This window comes from Bos taurus, chromosome 5 (assembly GCF_002263795.3).
Source record: "Bos taurus isolate L1 Dominette 01449 registration number 42190680 breed Hereford chromosome 5, ARS-UCD2.0, whole genome shotgun sequence".
NCBI lineage: Eukaryota > Metazoa > Chordata > Mammalia > Artiodactyla > Bovidae > Bos > Bos taurus.
The window spans coordinates 463,372-483,577 of record NC_037332.1 but is presented as its reverse complement, the minus strand read 5'-3'; the positions used below and the strand labels follow the sequence as shown (position 1 = coordinate 483,577).

Genomic DNA, 20,206 nt, shown 5'->3' with positions numbered 1-20,206 from the left:
CCCTGATTAGAGATAGAACCCATGGCCCCTGCACTGGAAGCATGGAATCAACCACTGGACTGCCAGGAAATTCCCTTGGTTCTGTTTTACTGTTACGTATTAACACACCCAGACCCAGAAAATGTCAGATACTTTTCAGATCACTTCCAATATATAGACTGTAAGCATTTCCTAAAGGTTTGAGGATATTTACCTGACAGTCTTATAGATTTGTGTAAGAGAACATAATTGTTAGTAATAATGTGTATGGTAGTAATACTGCATTTTTTATACTATAATATTGTGCCTTTTTGTGTTCTTAAATGTTTCAGGGATAAAGCATAGATGAATACCTATAAAACTTTTACTATCTAGCTTTGTCCAATAATATTTTGCAGTGTTTGCTTCAGATTTTTTTTTTCTTGGCCACACCCAAGATCCCACATGGCTTGCAGGATCTTAGTTCCCCCAACTAAGGATGGAACCTGGGGCCCAGACAGTGAGAATACCAAGTCCTAACCATTGGACCACCAGGGAATGCCCCAGATTTCTTTTTTAAAGAAATAAAACAGTACAGGTAGAGTTGAAGATTCCTACGTTAGTATCCATCTTGATTTCATTTCCTTCTTTTCTCCTCAGAGATGAGATAATCATTACGTTGAATTTGTTGTTAAGTCTTCTTATGTTTGTTTTTATACTTTTACTATACATTACAAGGAAATGGCCGCCCACTCCAGTGTTCTTGCCTGGAGAATCCCAGGGACGGGGGAGCCTGGTGGGCTGCCATCTATGGGGTTGCACAGAGTCGGATACGACGGAAGCAACTTAGCAGCATACATTACAAACATATCCATAAGCAACATTATATACTTTTTTACTTTTTATAAATATATAAATATATAATGTTGTTTATGTATCTGTGTTTATATCTGTATCTGTTGTTTATATTTGTTAGTCTGTTGTTTATATTTGTTCCTCTTAATTGCTGTGTAATGGCCAGTTGTGTTAATATTATCTATAGTTATTTAGTCATCTTCTACTGATGATCATTTAAGTTATTTCCAAGGGTTTGCTATTATGGGCAGTGCTGCACAGAACACTTTTTTTCTCCTTCGTGTTTAAAATTAATTTTATTTATCATCTATCAATAGTCCTTCAGTTTAGTTCAGTCGCTCAGTGGTGTCCAACTCTTTGCGACCCCATGAATCGCAGCATGCCAGGCCTCCCTGTCCATCATCAACTCCCGGAGTTCACTCAAACTCATGTCCATCGAGTCGGTGATGCCATCCAGCCATCTCATCCTCTGTCGTCCCCTTCTCCTCCTGCCCCCACCCCGTCCCAGCATCAGAGTCTTTTTTCAATGAGTCAACTGTCAATAGTCCTTGGAGATAGGTAAAAAGCCTACATTGTTACTGTCATTTGATAGATGGAGAAACTTAAACATGTATTAGTTACTTGTAGTCGGTTCACTGACAGTTTACTTTCTTTTATTTGTCTACTCTATTTTCCATCTATTTGACATACTGTCTTGTCTAGACCCATCAAACCATTCATCCACTGTCTCCCCAAAACCTTATAATATTTATAGTTCCTCTTTTAGAAATCTAAATTTATTAGTATTTATAACAACAGTTATGAATTACCTCGGCAGGAATCCTATTTTATGTTTTGTGTCTAACTCCTATTGTTTAATGGTCTTTTTATTTTAATAGATTATGTACAGTTATAGAGATGTCATTATGATCTCTGTTTTGATAGTATTAAATCTGTTTTATGTCCTCACTATTTTGCCTGGAATTGCCTAACTCTGAATTCTTACTTAAATTCTGACAAACTTTTCTTTCATAATAACCTTTCATTCTTCCACATCTCTCATATCCTTGTTCATACTGCACCTGTTCTTCAGTTTTATGGATACCCCAAAGTTGTGGGGTTTGCTGTCGCCTTTCCTAATAGCTCCCTTCCTGATCTCATTTCTTTTCTTACTTAAGTTAAGCTTTGTTGTCTGTCACATAAGATAGTACTTTTGCTAACAATTTCAACTTATTCCGTCTACTGTGCTTGTTCAGATCTCTAGCTGGACCAATTCAACTAGTTTCTTACAAATTAATTATGCTGCATATTTAATTATTTAAACCATAGCAACTCCTTGTTTTTTTTTTTTTTTTTTAACTACAGTCCAGATTCTATCATTGTTTTATTATATTTGCTTTATCACATCTGTCCATCCCTCTACTGATTCACTAATCTACATTATTCTTTGACTGTATTTAAAAATAGAGACAACAGTTATTGTCCTCACAGATACTTTATCAGGTCCTTCACCAAACATTTGTCTATAGTATTTTTTTTTCTATTTAAAACTTTACAAGGAAATGCACAAATCTAAAGATAGCACCTGAGTTTTGATAAAAACCTGCAGCTTAGAAAGCCAGATCCTTAGAAGGGTGTAGAACTGGATCATTACCATTACCTCATGCTCTCATGCTCCTTGCTAGTCAGCTCTTGTCTATACCATCCTCTGGAAGCAACTACTGTTTAGCATCTTTCCTAGATAATTACTTTGTGTATTCTAGAACTTCATACAAATGAAGTCATATGTCATATAACTCTTATTTTGCTTGAGTTAAGATTGTTCTTCTTTGCTCTGTTTTCAAGACTCATTAATGTTTTTGTGTTCATTAATAGGTCTTGCCTTTTTCTTGTCTTCCATTGTATAGATTACTGTATTTTACTTACCCATTCTCCTATTGATAGACATTTTAAACCATAGCTGTTCTAATTGCTCTTTGTCTTTAGTCAATTTCCAGTGTGGTTAACAGGAAAGTTTCTATTCATTCTCCTCAGCACTTATGCCAAATCTATGTCACTCACTTCAAACCTATATTTCATTTCACCTTTATTCCATACTAGACCCTTATTCCCCTCAACCTCAGTCTGTCCTCCTTTCCTGAAAATCACTCCAGCATTTTGTGCAGACTCTTGTGGTCTGCTACATCTCAGTCCAGTCCTTCTCAGTTTCCTTTCTTGCACCTTCTTCTTCTTAGCAATCTGTTTCTGTTCTTTTTGATTCTACATGCTTCCTCTGGATAATTTCATCTCACTGATTTTAACTGTTACTCACATGCTGATGACTCCTAAATCCAAATCTATAGCCTTGGCATCTTTCTGGTAAGTTCCAAATCTGCCTAACAAGCAGCTATTGGATATCCTAACCCAAATTTGTCTCAAATACCTCAACTTCAACATGTCTAAAATTGATTTTACTCCTTGCTCTTTTTTTTTTTAAATTCCTAGAAGGCATATTCCTCCTTCATTGACCTAAGCTTCCACATCCAGTCAGTTGTAGATTCTATTGCTTTTATTTAGCTCATTTCATAGCTGTCTCATTCTCACTGCCTTATCTGGTTTTAGTTATGGCTCATCAGATATCTCTGCTCTCAATTTTGTACAGCTCAAATGTCTTCCATACTCCTTCTAGTCATCTTTCTAATTAACTTGTGTGTGGGGTGAGCGCTTAGTCATGTACAACTCTTTGAGACCCCATGGGCTATATATATAGCCCACCAGGCTCCTCTGTTCATGCATGGAATTTTCCAGGCAAGAATATTGGAGTGGGTTGCCATTTCCTTCTTTAGGGGATCTTTCCGACCCCAGGATCAAACCCATGTCTCTTGTGTCTCCTGCATTGGTGGGCAGGTTCTTTACCAGTTGAGCCACCAGGGAAGCCATTAAGTTGGGTAAGGGCTATATGAATATATTTAGTCAACAGTCATCAATTCAGCAAATACTTAGTCAACAGTCATCCATTCAGCAAATATTAATTGGATATCTTCCATGTGCTCGACCGGAGAAGGCAATGGCAACCCACTCCAGTACTCTTGCCTGGAAAATCCCATGGATGGAGGAGCCTGGTAGGCTGCAGTCCATGGGGTCACTAAGAGTCAGACACAACTGAGTGATTTCACTTTCACTTTTCACTTTCATGCATTGGTGAAAGAAACGGCAACCAACTCCAGTGTTCTTGCCTGGAAAATCCCAGGGATGGGGGTAACCCTGGTGGGCTGCCATCTATGGGATCACACAGAGTTGGACACAACTGAACACAACTGGACACAACAGTGCTAGACATTGTTCTAGATAGTGAAGATGAGTAGTGAACAAAATGTGGTCTGTTCTTATGGAGCTACAGTTCTAATGATGGTTGTAATGGTAGAATATAAATATATAATGTCAGATAGCTGTGAATGCCAGTAAGAAAGAATAGAGTTAGGTGGTAGGAGATAAATAAATAGATGTCATATGGCAATGAATGTCAATAAGAAAGAATAGTTAGGTGATATTGATGTAGTGTGGAGACATTAGGGAAGTCCTTTTTAATAAGGAGACACTGTAACAGGGACGTGAATGAAATGAGAGGACAAATGATGCAGATATCTAGGGAAGATCAGTCCAGGCAGAAGAAGCAGAGCAACAAGTACAGAGTCTCTGAAGTGGAAGTGTGCTGGTTATATTCACAGAACAACAGGGACACCACAGAGGCTAGAGCCATGTGAGTAAGGGAGAAGGGAAGGAAATACGATCACAAAGCACTGGGGTTGGGGGTGTCTTTAGAGCTCCTTTATGGAATTTGGATTTGCTTCTGAGTGAGTTAGAAGATTTTGAGCAGAAGAGACATGATCATGAGCACAGGGGTGGCATGTCTTTAAAGGATCACTCTGGTTCTTGTGTACAAATGAAGATGAACTGGAAGCCACTCCAAAAATCCAAGGATGAGGTACTAATAGCTCAAACTGGGTGGACGCTGTGGAGGACGTTTAAAGTGGTCAGATTCTAGATGCGTTGCGAAGTCAAATGACAAGAAGTGCTGGTAGTTGTGAGGTGGATATGACAGAAGCCGTTTCAAGGAGGATCCCAAGGGTTTCGGCCTGAGCAACTAGAAGAGTGGGATTACCATTTGTGAAAATGGAGAAACTAAGGAGTGGAAATAAAGAGTTTGGTTTTGGAAGGATTAAAAAGTAAGGAGTATGTATGTGGTGAATTGGCAGTTGGATGTACAGATATATCCATTGATATGTTTACATCAGTGTTTATGCACACACATGCACACACATATTTCTGAAAGTGCTTACCTCTTGTGCTTACAGTTCATGCACTCTTCGTGCCCCAGCAATACTAAACACACCGTGTTTGAACCTCTGTGCCTTTGCTCGCATTTTTTGTTAGAATACTGATTGCCATACTGCCAGTACTGGCAAATACTGATTCAAAAATCTTGTGTTGAGGGACTGATATGAAGTCTTTCATAATTTTGATTGCTTCATAGATCATGCTTCTGTATCTTGTATTGTATTTACAAGTTTGTACCTTCTTTTGGACTCAAGGATAGAGTGTTTTTTAGGTGTTTTTCTCTTAAAGCCCTGGCTTACTGCAGAGTTCTAATAAATGCCTCTGTGCAGTGTTTCTGTCATATGGCTTTATAATCCAAGCCTTGTGAAGAAAATGGTTTGTATTAATCAGCTTCAGTGTAAGGTTATACATGTATTTGGCAAACTTAATATCATTGGCAGTTTCTTGGAAACTATTTGATCCATGTAACTACTTAATATCTAGTTGATGGGAGTCTGAAGGCTTAGAAACTGATGCTGCCAAGAAAACTGAAAATGCAGGAAGTTCATGAGAACAGTACTTCTGATCATGTGAGAATGTCTGCAGCATGTCCCTGTTTTTTCTGTACTGTGCGTGTGATGCTTTCTCAAGTCTGGAAAATTGTCAAAATGCAGATTTCTTGGGCTCTAACACAGGCATAATATAGCATTTGAGGCGGTGAAGAATGCCTCATCCTCTCCTACCCTCTCCCTGTGTCCATAAGTTTCTTCTCTATGTCTGTTTCTCCATTGTTGCCCTATAAATAAATTCTTCAGTACTATTTTTCTAGATTCCATATATATGCATTAGAATACAATATTTACCTTTCTCTTTCTGACTTACTTCACTCTGTATAATAGGTTCTAGGTTCATCCACCTCATCAGAACTGACTCAAATGTTTTCCTTTTGATGGCTGAGTAATATTCCATTGTGTATATGTACCACAATTTCTTTATCCATTCATCTGTCAGGGGACATCGAGGTTGCTTCCATGTTCTAGCTATTGTAAATAGTGCTGCAGTGAACAGTGGGATATATGGGTCTTTTTCAGCTTTGGTTTCGTCAGGGTATATGCCTAGAAGTGGGATTGCTGGGTCATACGGTGGTTTTATTCCTAGTTTTTTAAGGAATCTCCATACCATCTTCCATAGTGGCTGTATCAATTTACATTCCCATCAACAGTGCAAGAGCATTCCCTTTCCTCCACACCCTCTCCAGCATTTATTGTTCGTAGATTTTTTTTTTTTTTTTTTTTTACTTTTGCTTCATTGACTATTTTATTTTTATTTTTTTAATTTAATTTTATTTTTAAACTTTACATAATTGTATTAGTTTTGCCAACTATCAAAATGAATCCGCCACAGGTATACATGTGTTCCCCATCCTGAACCCTCTTCCCTCCTCCCTCCCCATACCATCCCTCTGGGTCGTCCCCAGTGCACTAGCCCCAAGCATCCAGTATCGTGTTTGTAGATTTTTTGATGATGGCCATTCTGACCGCTGTGAGGTGATATCTCATTGTAGTTTTGATTTGCATTTCTCTAATAATGAGCATTGTTGAGCATCTTTTCATGTGTTTGTTAGCCATCAGTATGTCTTCTTTGGAGAAATGTCTGTTTAGGTCTTTTTCCTACTTTTTGGTTGGGTTGTTTGTTTTTCTGGCATTGAGTTGTATGAGCTGCTTGTATATTTTGGAAATTAATCCTTTGTCAGTTGTTTCATTTGCTATTATTTTCTCCCATTCTGAGGGCTGTCTTTTCACCTTGCTTATCGTTTCCTTTGCTGTGCAAAAGCTTTCAAATTTAATCAGGTCCCACTTGTTTACTTTTGTTTTTATTTCCATTACTCTAGGAGGTGGGTAATAGAGTATCTTACTTTGATTGATGTCATCGAGTGTTCTGCCTATGTTTTCCTCTAAGAGTTTTATAGTTTCTGATCTTACATTTAGGTCTTTAATCCATTTTGAGTTTATCTTTGTGTAGGTATTAGGAAGTGTTCTAATTTCATTCTTTTACATGTAGCTGTCCAGTTTTCCCAGCACCATTTATTGAAGAGCCTGTCTTTGCCCCATTGTAAATTCTTGACTCCTTTGTCAAAAATAAGGTACCCATAGGTGCATGGGTTTATTTATGGGCTTTCAATCTTGTTCCATCGGTCTATATTTCTGTTTTTGTGTCAGTACCGTACTATCTTGATGACTGTAGCTTTGTAGTGTAATCTGAAGTCAGGAAGGTTGATTCCTCCAACTCCATTCTTTCTCAAGACTGCTTTGGCTCTTCAGGATCTTTTGTGTTTCCATATGAATTGTGAAATTTTTTGTTCTAGTTCTGTGAAAAATGCCATTGGTAATTTGATAGGGATCACGTTGAATTTGTAGATTGCATTTGGTAGTATAGTCATTTTCATAATATTGATTCTTCGTACCCAGAAACATGGAATATCTCTCCATCTGTTTGTGTCATCTTTGATTTCTTTCATCAGTGTCTTATACTTTTCTGTGTACAGTTCTTTTGCTTCCTTAAGTAAGTTTATTCCTAGATATTTAATTTTTTTTGTTGCAATGGTGAATGGGATTGATTCCTTAATTTCTCTTTATGATTTTTCATTGTTAGTATATAGAAATGCAAATGATTTCTGTATATTGATTTTGTATCCTGCAGCTTTGCTAAATTCACTGATTAGCTCTAGTCATTTTCTGATACTGTCTTTAGGGTTTTCAATGTACAGTATCATGTCATCTTCAGACAGTGAGAGCTTTACTTCTTCTTTTCTGATCTGAATTCCTTTTATTTCTTTTTCTTCTCTGATTACTGTAGCTAGGACTTCCAGAACTATGTTGAATAATAGTGGTGAAAGTGGACACCCTTATCTTGTTCCTGATCTTAGGGGGAATGCTTTCAGTTTTTCACCACTGAGAATAATGTTTGCTGTAGACTTATCATATATGCCCTTTACTATGTTGAGGAAGGTTCCTTCTCTGCCCATTTTTTGAAGAGTTTTAATCATAAATGGGTGCTAAATTTTGTCAAAGGCTTTTTCTGCATCCATTGAGATGATATGATCTTTTTTTCAATTTGTCCATATGGTGTATCACATTGATTGGTTTGCATATATTGAAGAATCCTTGCATTCCTGATATAAACCCAACTTGATCATGGTGTATGAGCTTTTTGATGTGTTGCTGAATTCTGTTAGCTAAAATTTTGTTGAGGATTTTTGCATCTATGTTCATCAATGATATTGGCCTGGAGTTTTCTTTTTCTGTGTTGTCTTTGTCTGGTTTTGGTATCAGGTTGATGGTGGCCTTGTAGAATGAGTGTGGAAGTGTTCCTTCCCCTGCAATTTTTGAAAGAGTTTTAGAAGGATAGGCATTAGATGTTCTCTAAATGCTTGATAGAATTCTCCTTTGAAGCCATCTGGTCCTGGGCTTTTGTGTTTTGGGAGATTTTTGATCACAGCTTCAATTTCAGTGCTTGTAATTGGGTTGTTCATAAATTCTGTTTCTTCCTGGTTCAGTCTTGGAAGATAGAAGTTTTCTAAGAATCTGTCAATTTTTTCCAGGTTATCCATTTTATTACCATATAGTTGTTCATAATAGTTTCATAATCCTTTGTATTTCTGCATTGTCTGTTGTAACCTTTTCATTTCTAATTTTGTTGATTTCATTCTTCTCTCTTACTTTCTGGATGAATCTGGCTAAAGGTTTGTCAGTTTTGTTTATCTTCTCAAAGAACCAACTTTTAGTTTTATTAATCTTTACTATTGTTTCTTTCATGCTTCCCTGGTGGCTCAGATGGTAAAGCATCTGCCTACACTGTGGGAGACCTGGGTTCAATCCCTGGGTTGGGAAGATCCCCTGGAGAAGGAAATGGCAACCCACTCCAGTACTCTTGCCTGGAAAATTCCATGGACTGAGGAGCCTGGTAGATTACAGTCCATGGTATCACAAAGAGTCGGACATGACTGAGCGACTTCACTTTCACTTTCCCTTGTTTCTTTCATTTCTTTTTCATTTATTTCTGCTTGGATCTTTGTGATTTCTTTCCTTCTACTAATTTTGGGGATTTTGTTCTTTTTTTTTTTCAGTTGTTTTAGGTGTAAAGTTAGATTGTCTATTCCATGTTTTTCTTGTTTCTTGAGGTAGGATTGTATTGTCATAAACTTTCCTCTTAGAGTTGCTTTTGCTGCATCCCATAGGTTTTGAGTTGTTGTGTTTTCATTGTCATTTGTTTCTAGGAATTTTTTTATTTCCCTTTTAAATTCTTCAGTAACCTGTTGATCATTTAGAAACATGTTGTTTAATCTCCATGTGTTTGTGTTTCTTACAGTTTTTTTCTTGTAATTGATATCTAGTCTCATAGCGTTGTGGTCAGAGAAGATGCTTGATACGATTTCAATTCTCTTAAATTTATTGAGGTTTGTTTGTGACCTAAGATGTGGTCTAGCCTGGAGAATGTTCAGTGTGCCCTTGGGAAGAAGGTGTATTCTTCTGCATTTGGATGGAATGTCCTGAAGATATCAACGAGATCCATCTCATCTTATGTGTCATTTAAGACTTGTGTTTGCTTATTAATTTTCTGTTTTGATGATCTGTCAATTGGTGTGAGTGGGGTGTTAAAGTCTCTTACTATTATTGTGTTACTGTCAGTTTCTCCTTTTATGTCTGTTAGTGTTTGTCTTATGTATTGAGGTGCTCCTATGTTGGGTGCATAGATACTTATAATTGTTATGTCTTCCTCTTGGACTGATCCCTTGATTATTATGTAGTGTCCTTCCTTATCTCTTGTAATTTTATTTATTTAAGGTCTACTTCGTCTGATATGAGGATTGCTATCCCAGCTTTCTTTGACTTCCCATTTGCATGCAATATACTTTTCCATCCTCTCACTTTCAGTCTATATGTGTCTTTAGGTCCAAAGTGGGTTTCTTGTAGACTGTAAATATATGGGTCTTGTTTTTGTATCCATTCAGCCAGTCTGTGTCTTTTGGTTGGAGCATTTAATCCGTTTACATTTAAAGTAATTGTTGATATATATGTTCCTATTGCCATTTTCTTAATTGTTTGGGGTTGATTTTTTAGATCTTTTTTCTTCTGTTATATTTCTTGACTGTATAAGTCCCTTTAACATGTGTTGTAAAGCTGGTTTGGTGGTACTGAATTCTCTTAACTTTTGCTTGTCTGAAAAGCTTTTTATTTCTCCATCAATTTTGAATGAGATCCTTGCCAGGTACAGTAATCTTGGTTGTAGATTTTTCCCTTTTAGTACTTTAAATATATCCTGCCATTCCCTTCTGGCCTGCAGAGTTTCTGCTGAAAGATAGCTGTTAAGTATATGGGATTTCCCCTGTATGTTATTGTTGCTTCTCCCTTGTTGCTTTTAATATTCTTTCTTTGTGTTTAGTATTTGTTACTTTGATTAGTGTGTGTCTTGGCGTGTTTCTCCTTGTGTTTGTCCTGTATGGGACTCTTTGAGCCTCTTGGACTTGATTGACTATTTCCTTTTCCACGTTGGGGAAGTTTTCAACTATAATCTCTCAAAATTTTTCTCATACCCTTTCTTTTTCTCTCATTCTTCTGGGGCCCCTATAATTTGAATGTTGGTGCATTTGCTATTGTCCCAGAGGTCTCTGAGACTATCCTCAGTTCTTTTCATTCTTTTAATTCTTCTAGGTCTTTGTTAATTGATTCTTGCATTTTCTCCATTATGTTTTCAAGGTTTCTGATCATCTTTACTATCCTTATTCTGAATTGTTTTTCAGGTAGTTTGTCTATTTCCTCTTCATTTATTTGGAATTCTGTGTTTCTGGTTTGCTCCTTCATTTGTGTAGTATTTCTCTGCCTTTTCATAATTTTTTCTTAACTTGTTGTGTTTGAAATTTCCTTTTCCCAGGCTTCAAGCAAAGTCGAATTCTTTAGTTGAAGAAGGTTGAATTCTTTCTTTTGGTTTCTGCCCTCCTAAGGCTGGTCCAAATAGGAAAAGGAGTACGTCAAGGCTGTATATTGTCACCCTGCTTATTTAACTTATATGCAGAGTACATCATGAGAAACGCTGGGCTGGAAGAAGCACAAGCTGGAATCAAGATTGCCAGGAGAAATATCAATAATCTCATATATGCAGATGACACCACCCTTATGGCAGAAAGTGAAGAGGAACTAAAAAGCCTCTTGATGAAGGTAAGAGAGGAGAGTGAAAAAGTTGGCTTACAACTCAACATTCAGAAAACAAAGATTATGGCATGTGGTCCCATCACTTCATGGGAAATAGATGGGGAAACAGTGGAAACAGTGTCAGACTTTATTTTTCTGGGCTCCAAAATCTCTACAGATGGTGACTGCAGCCATGAAATTAAAAGACGCTTACTCCTTGGAAGGAAAGTTATGACCATACTAGATAGCATATTGAAAAGCAGAGACATTACTTTGCCAACAAAGGTCCATCTAGTCAAGGCTATGGTTTTTCTAGTGGTCATGTATGGATGTGAGAGTTGGACTGTGAAGAAGGCTGAGTGCTGAAGAATTGATGCTTTTGAACTGTGGTGTTGGAGAAGACTCTTGCGAGTCCCTTGGACTGCAAGGAGATCCAACCAGTCCATTCTGAAGGAGATCAGCCCTGGGATTTCTTTGGAAGGAATGATGCTAAAGCTGAAACTCCAGGACTTTGGCCACCTCATGCGAAGAGTTGACTCATTGGAAAAGACTTTGATGCTGGGAGGGATTGGGGGCAGGAGGAGAAGGGGACGACAGAGGATGAGATGGCTGGATGGCATCACTGACTCGATGAACGTGAGTCTGAGTGAACTCTGGGAATTGGTGATGGACAGGGAGACCTGTGATTCATGGGGTTGCAAAGAGCCAGACATGACTGAGCAACTGAACTGAACTGAACTGAAGGCTGGTCCAGTGGTTTGTGTAAGCTTTGTGTAGAGTGAGATTTGTGCTGATTTTTTGTTTTTCCTCTGATGGGTAAGGCTGAGTGAGATGGTAAATCCTCTCTGCTGATGATTGAGTTTGTATTTTTGTTTTGTTTGTTGTTCAGATGAGGCGTCCTGCACACGGTGCTGCTGGTGGTTGGGTGATACTGGGTCTTGTGTTCAAGTGGTTTCCTTTGTGTGAGTTCTCACTGTTTGATACTCCCTACGGTTAATTCTCTGGAGAAGGAAATGGTAACCCAATCCGGTGTTCTTGTCTAGAGAACCCCAGGGACATGGGAGCCTGGTGGGCTGCCGTCTATGGGGTCGCACAGAGTCGGACACGACTGAAGTGACTTAGCAGCTATCTAGGGTCTTGGAGTCAGTGCTCCCACTCCAAAGGTTCAGGGCTTTATCTCTGGTCAGAAACAAAGATTCCACACGTGGTTTGTTATGGCATTAAGTGAGATTAAAACAAATATCCAAAAATGAGAAACCAAAGATGAACCCCAGACAAATTGTGGTTACAAAATCAGGCAAATAATAGTTAAAATAATGGAATATATACATATACACCCATGAGCAAAGTCAAAACAGTCCAACAAAAATAAAGTGCAGTAGATTAATCTGGCAAACAAAAGAAATCAAAATTTATATTTACCAGTTAAGAACAGAAATAACTAAAGCACAAACTGGAAAATGAAACTAAAGCAATGTGCCAAGTGGGGAATAGAGCAATGAAAACAAAACTAACAAATATGTTGAGAGGAAAGTAAGGAAAGAAAAGAAAGAATGAATATGCAAATTTAAATAGAGATAGATGAAGATGTATATGCATTAAAGATTAACTGCAAGGGGAAAAAAACAGTAGGAAAGGCAAAGAAAGGGATAAATATACCAAAAATACAATAAGTTTTAAAAAATTAAAATTATAAAGAGGAGAAAAGAAAAAAAAAGAAGAAAGAAAAAAGGAAAATTCCACAGAACTGCAAAAGCCCAATGTAGACGCAGAGGTTTATAACAACATTAAAACGTGTGACTGAATATACACATATACATACACACCAACAGGCAAAATCAAAAAAGTCCAACAAAAATAAAGTACAATAGATTGACCCAGTGAACAAAAGAAACCAAAAATCATATCTACCAGAACAAAACTAGCCAAAACACAAACTGGAAAACAAAACTAAAGCAAGGTGCCAGCTGGGGAATAAAGCACTGAAAGTAAAACTAGCAACTATGTAGAGAGGAAAGGAGAGAAACAAAAGGTATGCAAAGTTAGATAAATGTAGATAAAGAAGATTTATATATGTTAAAGATTAACTGCAAGGGGAAAAGAACTGTAGGAAAAGCAAACAAAGGAATAAATATAGAAAAAATAAAAGGTTTAAAATTAAAAAAAGAGGAAAGAAAAAAAGAGGAAAACTCTGCAGAACTGCAGAAACCCAATGTAGAGGCAGAGGTTTATAACAATAAAAAATGTGACTAGAAAAAATAAAGCTCAAAAGCTTAATTGGATTTCATCAAATCAGTTCAGTTCAGTTCAGTCGCTCAGTTGTGTCCGACTCTTTGTGACCCCATGAATCGCAGCACGCCAGGCCTCCCTGTCCATCACCAACTCCAGGAGTTCACTTAGACTCACGTTCATCGAGTCAGTGATGCCATCCAGCCATCTCATCCTCTGTCGTCCCCTTCTGCTCCTGCCCCCAATCCCTCCCAGCATCAGAGTCTTTTCCAATGAGTCAACTCTTCGCATGAGGTGGCCAAAGTCCTGGAGTTTCAGCTTCAGCATCATTCCTTCTAAAGAAATCCCAGGGCTGATCTCCTTTAGAATGGACTGGTTGGATCTTGCAGTCCAAGGGACTCGCAAGAGTCTTCTCCAACACCACAGTTCAAAAGCATCAATTCTTCGGCGCGCAGCCTTCTTCACAGTCCAACCCTCACATACATACATGACCACTGGAAAAACCTTAGCCTTGACTAAATGGACCTTTGTTGGTAAAGTAATGTCTCTGCTTTTGAATATGCTATCTAGGTTGGTCATAACTTTCCTTCCAAGGAGTAAGCGTCTTTTAATTTCATGGCTGCAGTCACCATCTGCAGTGATTTTGGAGCCCCCAAAACTAAAGTATGACACTGTTTCCACTGTTTCCCCATCTATTTCCCATGAAGTGATGGGACTGGATGCCATGATCTTCTTTTCTGAATGTTGAGCTTTAAACCAACATTTTCATTTTCCACTTTCACTTTCACCAAGAGGCTTTTGAGTTCCTCTTCACTTTCTGCCATAAGGGTGGTGTCATCTGCGTATCTGAGGTTATTGATATTTCTCCTGGCAGTCTTGATTCCAGCTTGTGCTTCTTCCAGCCCAGCTTTTCTCATGATGTACTCTGCCTATAAGTTAAATAAGCAGGGTGACAATATACAGCCTTGACGTACTCCTTTTCCTATTTGGAACCAGTCTGTTGTTTCATGTCCTGTTCTAACTGTTGCTTCCTGACCTGCATACAGATTTCTCAAGAGTCAGGTCAGGTGGTCTGGTATTCCCATCACTTGCATAATTTTCCTCAGTTTATTGTGATCCACACAGTCAGTGCCAGTAAAATCGACAGCTACAACAGAGGGGGAAAAAAGGAGAAAAAAGAAAAAAAAAAAAAGCCAAAGAATCGACAGAACAAGTCAAAAAATAATAATAAATGTTTTTCTTGAGTCATTGCTGTCAGCGTCCTTCCCCTCGCTGAGAGTCATAGTCCAATTTACCTCCCTCGAATGCCCTCCAACACTCTGCTGGTCTCTTGGGCCTGCTGTGGGGGCAGCTCAGATTCTAATCTGGTCCTACTCCTGTGTATTCTTCCCTCCAGTGTCCACAGCTATCAGTACTCATGAGTATTTCTTTTGTGGTAGCTCTCACTGACCTTTTAAATATTCCATAGACACAGAGTCTGCCTAGTTGATTGTGTGGATTTAATCTGCAGCTTGTACAGCTGGTGGTAAGGTTTTGGGTCTTCTTAGCCACACTGCCCCTGGGTTTCAATTGTGGTTTCATTTCCACCTATACATGTGGGTCATCCACTGGGGTTTGCTCCTGGGGCTGCCCTGGAGGGCTTGGGTTTGCCCCTTTGAGGGCCAGGTGTGGAGGTGGTGCAGCTGCTTGGGTCACAGGGGTTCTGGCAGCACCAGGTACTCAGGGGAATTGGCTGCTAGGGCAGCAGGAAATACAGTGCTGTAGAAGGGTATGGCAACCAGTATTGGCCAGTACGCTCCAGTATTCTTGCCTGGAGAAGTCCTCTCCTCCCTGACAGAGATGCCTGGCAGGCCACCGTTTACAGGGCAGCAAAGAGCTGCACATGACTGAAGCGACCCTGTGGGCATAGATGCAATATGTTTTTTGCCTGTGGCAGCTCTGCCCCAGTGAGAGTTGAGCATTGCGGGGAGCGAGCTCCGCCTCTGGCAAAGGTCATGAGGAAGGAGGCTTGGCATACGCAAAGGCGGGATCAAGCCTCAGGAGTCTCCCTGGAAATTCTCGAGCAATCTACCCCCAAAACCAGAGTCTGCCTACTTTCTGCTTTGTGCTTTCACCTACACCTCTGACTTTACGGGGGGCTGTCCCCCACTACCTCTCTGAAAAAAGTTAGCTTACAGCTCCAGTTAATAATTCCTGGGTGTGACAGTGTTTAACCTACAAACTCCTTTGGAAATCCTCTAGCCTGCCTGAATAGGTTTTTCCGGCCACATGTGATTGTTCAGAGCCTCCCAACTGTGAGAGGCAGGAGATGTTCTAAACTGTCTAAACACAGATTCTTTTGAGTAGTTAAAAGATTGATTAGAAATTGTATTGGTGAAGGGATTTTCACTTGTTGGGCCAATGTTTGCTGCTAAGTCTCCATATCCCTTACCTGCTGTGTCCCCGGCAGTGTATTGATTAATATAATTGGTGTAAGTAGTAGCTTTAATGTTTGTAACCTGGGACCCTTGAGTTAATTCTTTTTCTTGTTATAGCCCACCACACCTTTGCGCTGTAGGAATGCAACTTTATCTAATGCTTTTGGAGGGTGGCTCCTGACCAATCACCTTTAGAGAAAAATACCTTTTCTGAAGAAAAGGTCTTAAAATGTTAACAGGCCTCCGGGCCAGAAGATGATGCAAATCACCTAAGCTTTTGCATATGATAAGTTTGCAGGAAGAAAGCCTGGTTTGCTGCAAGACTCTACCCCTTCCCCCATTATCCTCTATGCATAACTTAAGGTATAAAAACTACTTTGGAAAATAAAGTACGGGCCTTGTTCACCGAAACTTGGTCTCACCGTGTCGTTCTTTCTCTTACCTTCTGGCTGAATTATTCAGCCTCTTTTCTCCACTGAATTTCCTCACTGAGCTATCCTTATTTCAGCCTCTTTTCTTCACTGAATTTTACTGAGCTATCCTCATTCTATTACTCTTTATATCCTTAATTAACATTTAATTAAGCAATTGTCTCCTGATCTTCGCCTACGCCGTCTCTCCTTCGAATACCCTGGTTCAGCCGGGGCTGGTCCCCGGCAGAGCATGAAGGTGGCAGAACTGTGTGGCTTGCAGGGACCCTGGCAGTGCCAAGTGTGCAAGGACACGGACTGCCTCCGCTGCAGGAGTTATGTCCCTATCAGAGTCTTTTTTTGAGCCTCTTGCAGCTGGTGACCAAAAGGCGTATCTGTGGCTCCGTCTGTTGAGGCACTTAGAGGGCTACCTTGCCTGGGGTCCTTCTCTCCTGTTCGGTGTGTCATGCACATAGAGGGCCCCTCCTGGCTGAGATCCTAGTGTGTAGGTTGGCGCCTCTGGCATGTAAAGTGGCACCCTGGGTGGGGTCCTATTCTGTAGTGCAGTGTGTCAGGCATTTGATGGACCACCCTCTCTATTGTTCAGCTGCTGATACTGGCCTGTGGGGAGAGAGAGGCCATGGTGATGGCTCCATCCCCTACCTGTGACTCAGCAGTATCGCCTTGCTTCCATGGCTGCCTGGCTTTCCTCCCTCATATCCCCTCAACCCGTCTCTTCTCCCTCACATCCCCTCAATCCATCTCTCCGCAGTCAACAGCAGCCCTCGCCCTGGGATTGCCCCACAATCCCTAAACTCCAGCTCCCAGCTGCTGTGCCTTCCAGGGAACCTGTGTCCCTGTCTAGGGTCTGTATGGCTGCGGCAAGGACTGTCTCTCACTCCATTTAGGCTGCCACAGATCAACTGTTTCACTCAGCCTTAAATGTTTCTCCTCTGACTCAGACAGTTGCCCCGATGTGGGGATTGGACCCCTGCCTCAGTTCCCCCACCCGCCGAGGGCAGGTGCAGTCTTTCTAACACTCCTGTTTTTCCCTGTATTTCCTTCCTCCTACCGAGTTTTGTGTGGTTCTATATATTATTTTCCACTGGTCAGGTACTCTTGTCCTCTGTTAGCTGGTGTTCTGCATGTACTTCTGTCTCTGAAGGTGTATTCCTGATGAATCCTTGGAGAGAGATGTTCTCCACGTTCACTGACTCCTCCGCAGTCTTGTTCTAGGGAAGATTTTTACCTCTTATTTTTAAGAAAGTTCTGTTTGAGTCTAGGGTAAATTGAGGACTACCTTGTAATTAAATGTTAAAAAAAATAACTTTTAGCTAGTATTCTACTGGAGCTTTTTATGTATGTTTATTTTATATATATATACTTATTTATAGTTTGAAGTCTTACTGTAAACTGTCTTAATAAATAGTATTAATTACACTATTTATTAATGGCTACGCCTGTTTTAATAAAGAGTACCATTTTTGAAGCCAAAACAAAATTAAGTATACATTTTTCGTTTTTTTGTCAACTGTGGAATATCTCATTGTATGACCCACAAGCAAGATATTGCATTATTTCTTCGACATATCGTAATGTTCTCCAAGGACATAAGCATAAATAAGCCGCAACTGCTAAATGTGGAAATCCAAATCATTGGGTTCATAAGTAAATGATTCTTGTCTTGTGTTTTTAGGTTCCCAGATTGTGGTGAGCTGTATCCTCAGCTGGTGGACCTGAATTTAGCTGGTGATCCTACTGAAGGAGCCTCAGTGGCAGTGCAGAGGGACTATGGCTTTTGGTGTGCCCGAGTTGAAAAATGATCCTGATCTTGGCTATTCCTTTTTGCACATGCGTGATTGTTCACCTCCTTGTCCAAATATGTACTTTAGGAGAGAGAGCTTTCATTTGCTCTGTATTTCATAGGATTGATTCCAATCATTTGCCTCTCTGCCATGTTGTTTACTTTTTTAACTTTTTTGATTGATGTGATAAGATTCTGTTATCCTGAAAGACCCATTATATTTTATGCCGTCTGCTACATGATGGTGTCATTAATTTTGTTTATTGGGTTTTTGCTTGAGGACCGAGTCGCCTGCAATGCATCCAGCCCTGCACAGTATAAGGCTTCCATAGTGACCCAGGGATCTCATAACAAAGCCTGTATCATGCTTTTTATGATACTCTATTTTCTTTCTGTGGCTGGCAGTGTTTGGTGGGTGATTCTTACCATCACGTGGTTCTTGGCAGCTGTGCCAAAGTTGGGTAGTGAAGCTATTGAGAAGAAAGCCTTGCTGTTTCATGCCAGTGCGTGGGGCATCCCTGGAACGCTGACCATCACGCTTTTAGCAATGAATAAAATTGAAGGTGACAATATCAGTGGCGTGTGATTTGTTGGCCTCTACGATGTTGATGCCCTGAGGTATTTTGTTCTTGCACCCCTCTGCCTGTATGTGGTAGTTGGGTTTTCACTCCTTTTAGCCGGCATTATATCCCTAAACAGAGTGAGAGTTGAGATTCCATTAGAAAAGGAGAACCAGGATAAACTGGTGAAGTTTATGATCCAGATTGGTGTTTTCAGCACTGTGTATCTCGTACCACTCATGGTTGTAATTGGATGCTACTTTTATGAGCAAGCTTACCGCGGCATCTGGGAAACAATGTGAATACAAGAACGCTGCAGAGAATATCACATTCCATGTCCATATCACGTAAGGGAAACCTTGTTCTAAATTTCAAAATACTTAACAGTGAAAAAAGCTAATCTTAGCTGGGTTTTTTTTTTTTTTTTAACCTCTTCATGAAAAACCTGAACATTAAAATTTTGAAGTGAGGTTAATGAACAAATTTATTGTAGTAAGAATGTCATACACACGTTTCTGTTAACATCTTCCTTTTAAAAGATCACTCTCTTGAGTCCACACCATGGGCTTTTAAGCACTTTACTTGTGTTATCACAAAATAGTTGCTTGTTGATTACTTAGAAGTCTGCAGATTTGAGGGGAAGATGTTGATTAAAAGACAGTCTGTGGAAATTTTACTGATAGTTAGAACGGGAGTTTTAACAGTTTTGAAAAAAAATTAGAATGCATTTGTACAAAGTTTCATCTTTTAGTTGGTCTTAGTTTTTCTTTCTTGCGTACTGAATATTTTGTGATTTACCTTTTAATTTAAAGAGATCAGATAATCATAGAATTTTATATCTAGAGAGGACCTTAGAGATGGTTTATTCAAGTTCCCTCTGTAATTTAGAGTTCTTAAACATCTATCTCATTTGAGGCTTAGAAATGTTAAGTGACTTGCTCACTTTATTAAAGTACTTATGCATTGTAGATAACTTCTGTTTACTTGTCTCCTTCCCCTAATAGACAGTGAACTCTTTAAACACAATAATATCTTTTTCATATTTTTTCAAAGCATGTTCTATAGGTTAGTAGATGATGGTATTGAGAATGGGAATGTGTAGATTCAGAAGAAAAGACATTTTTTTTTTTTTTAAATTTTTAAAATTAAAAAAATTTCAGGTATACACGTGCTCCCCATCCTGAACCCTCCTCCCTCCCCCCTCCCCATACCATCCCCCTGGGCCGTCCCAGCGCACCAGCCCCAAACATCCAGCATCGTGCACTGAACCTGGACTGGCATCTCGTTTCATACATGACATTTCACATGTTTCAATGCCATTCTCCCAAATCTTCCCACCCTCTCCCTCTCCCACAGAGTCCATAAGACTGTTCTATACATCAGTGTCTCTTTTGCTGTCTCGTATACAGGGTTATCGTTACCATCTTTCAGAAAAGACATTTTTAAGAAATGTTCCAGTTTTACTGGAAACAAGGAGTGTGTGATTAGCACATAGTCAATTATCGTAAAT

At 39.4% G+C, this 20,206-nt stretch overlaps 1 pseudogene; it reads left to right on the top strand.

Moving 5' to 3' along the window:
- The window catches only part of LOC107132450 (frizzled-3-like), a 37,471-nt pseudogene extending 17,645 nt beyond the window's left edge, over nt 1-19,826 (top strand).
- Nucleotides 19,827-20,206: the final 380 nt, after the last annotated feature.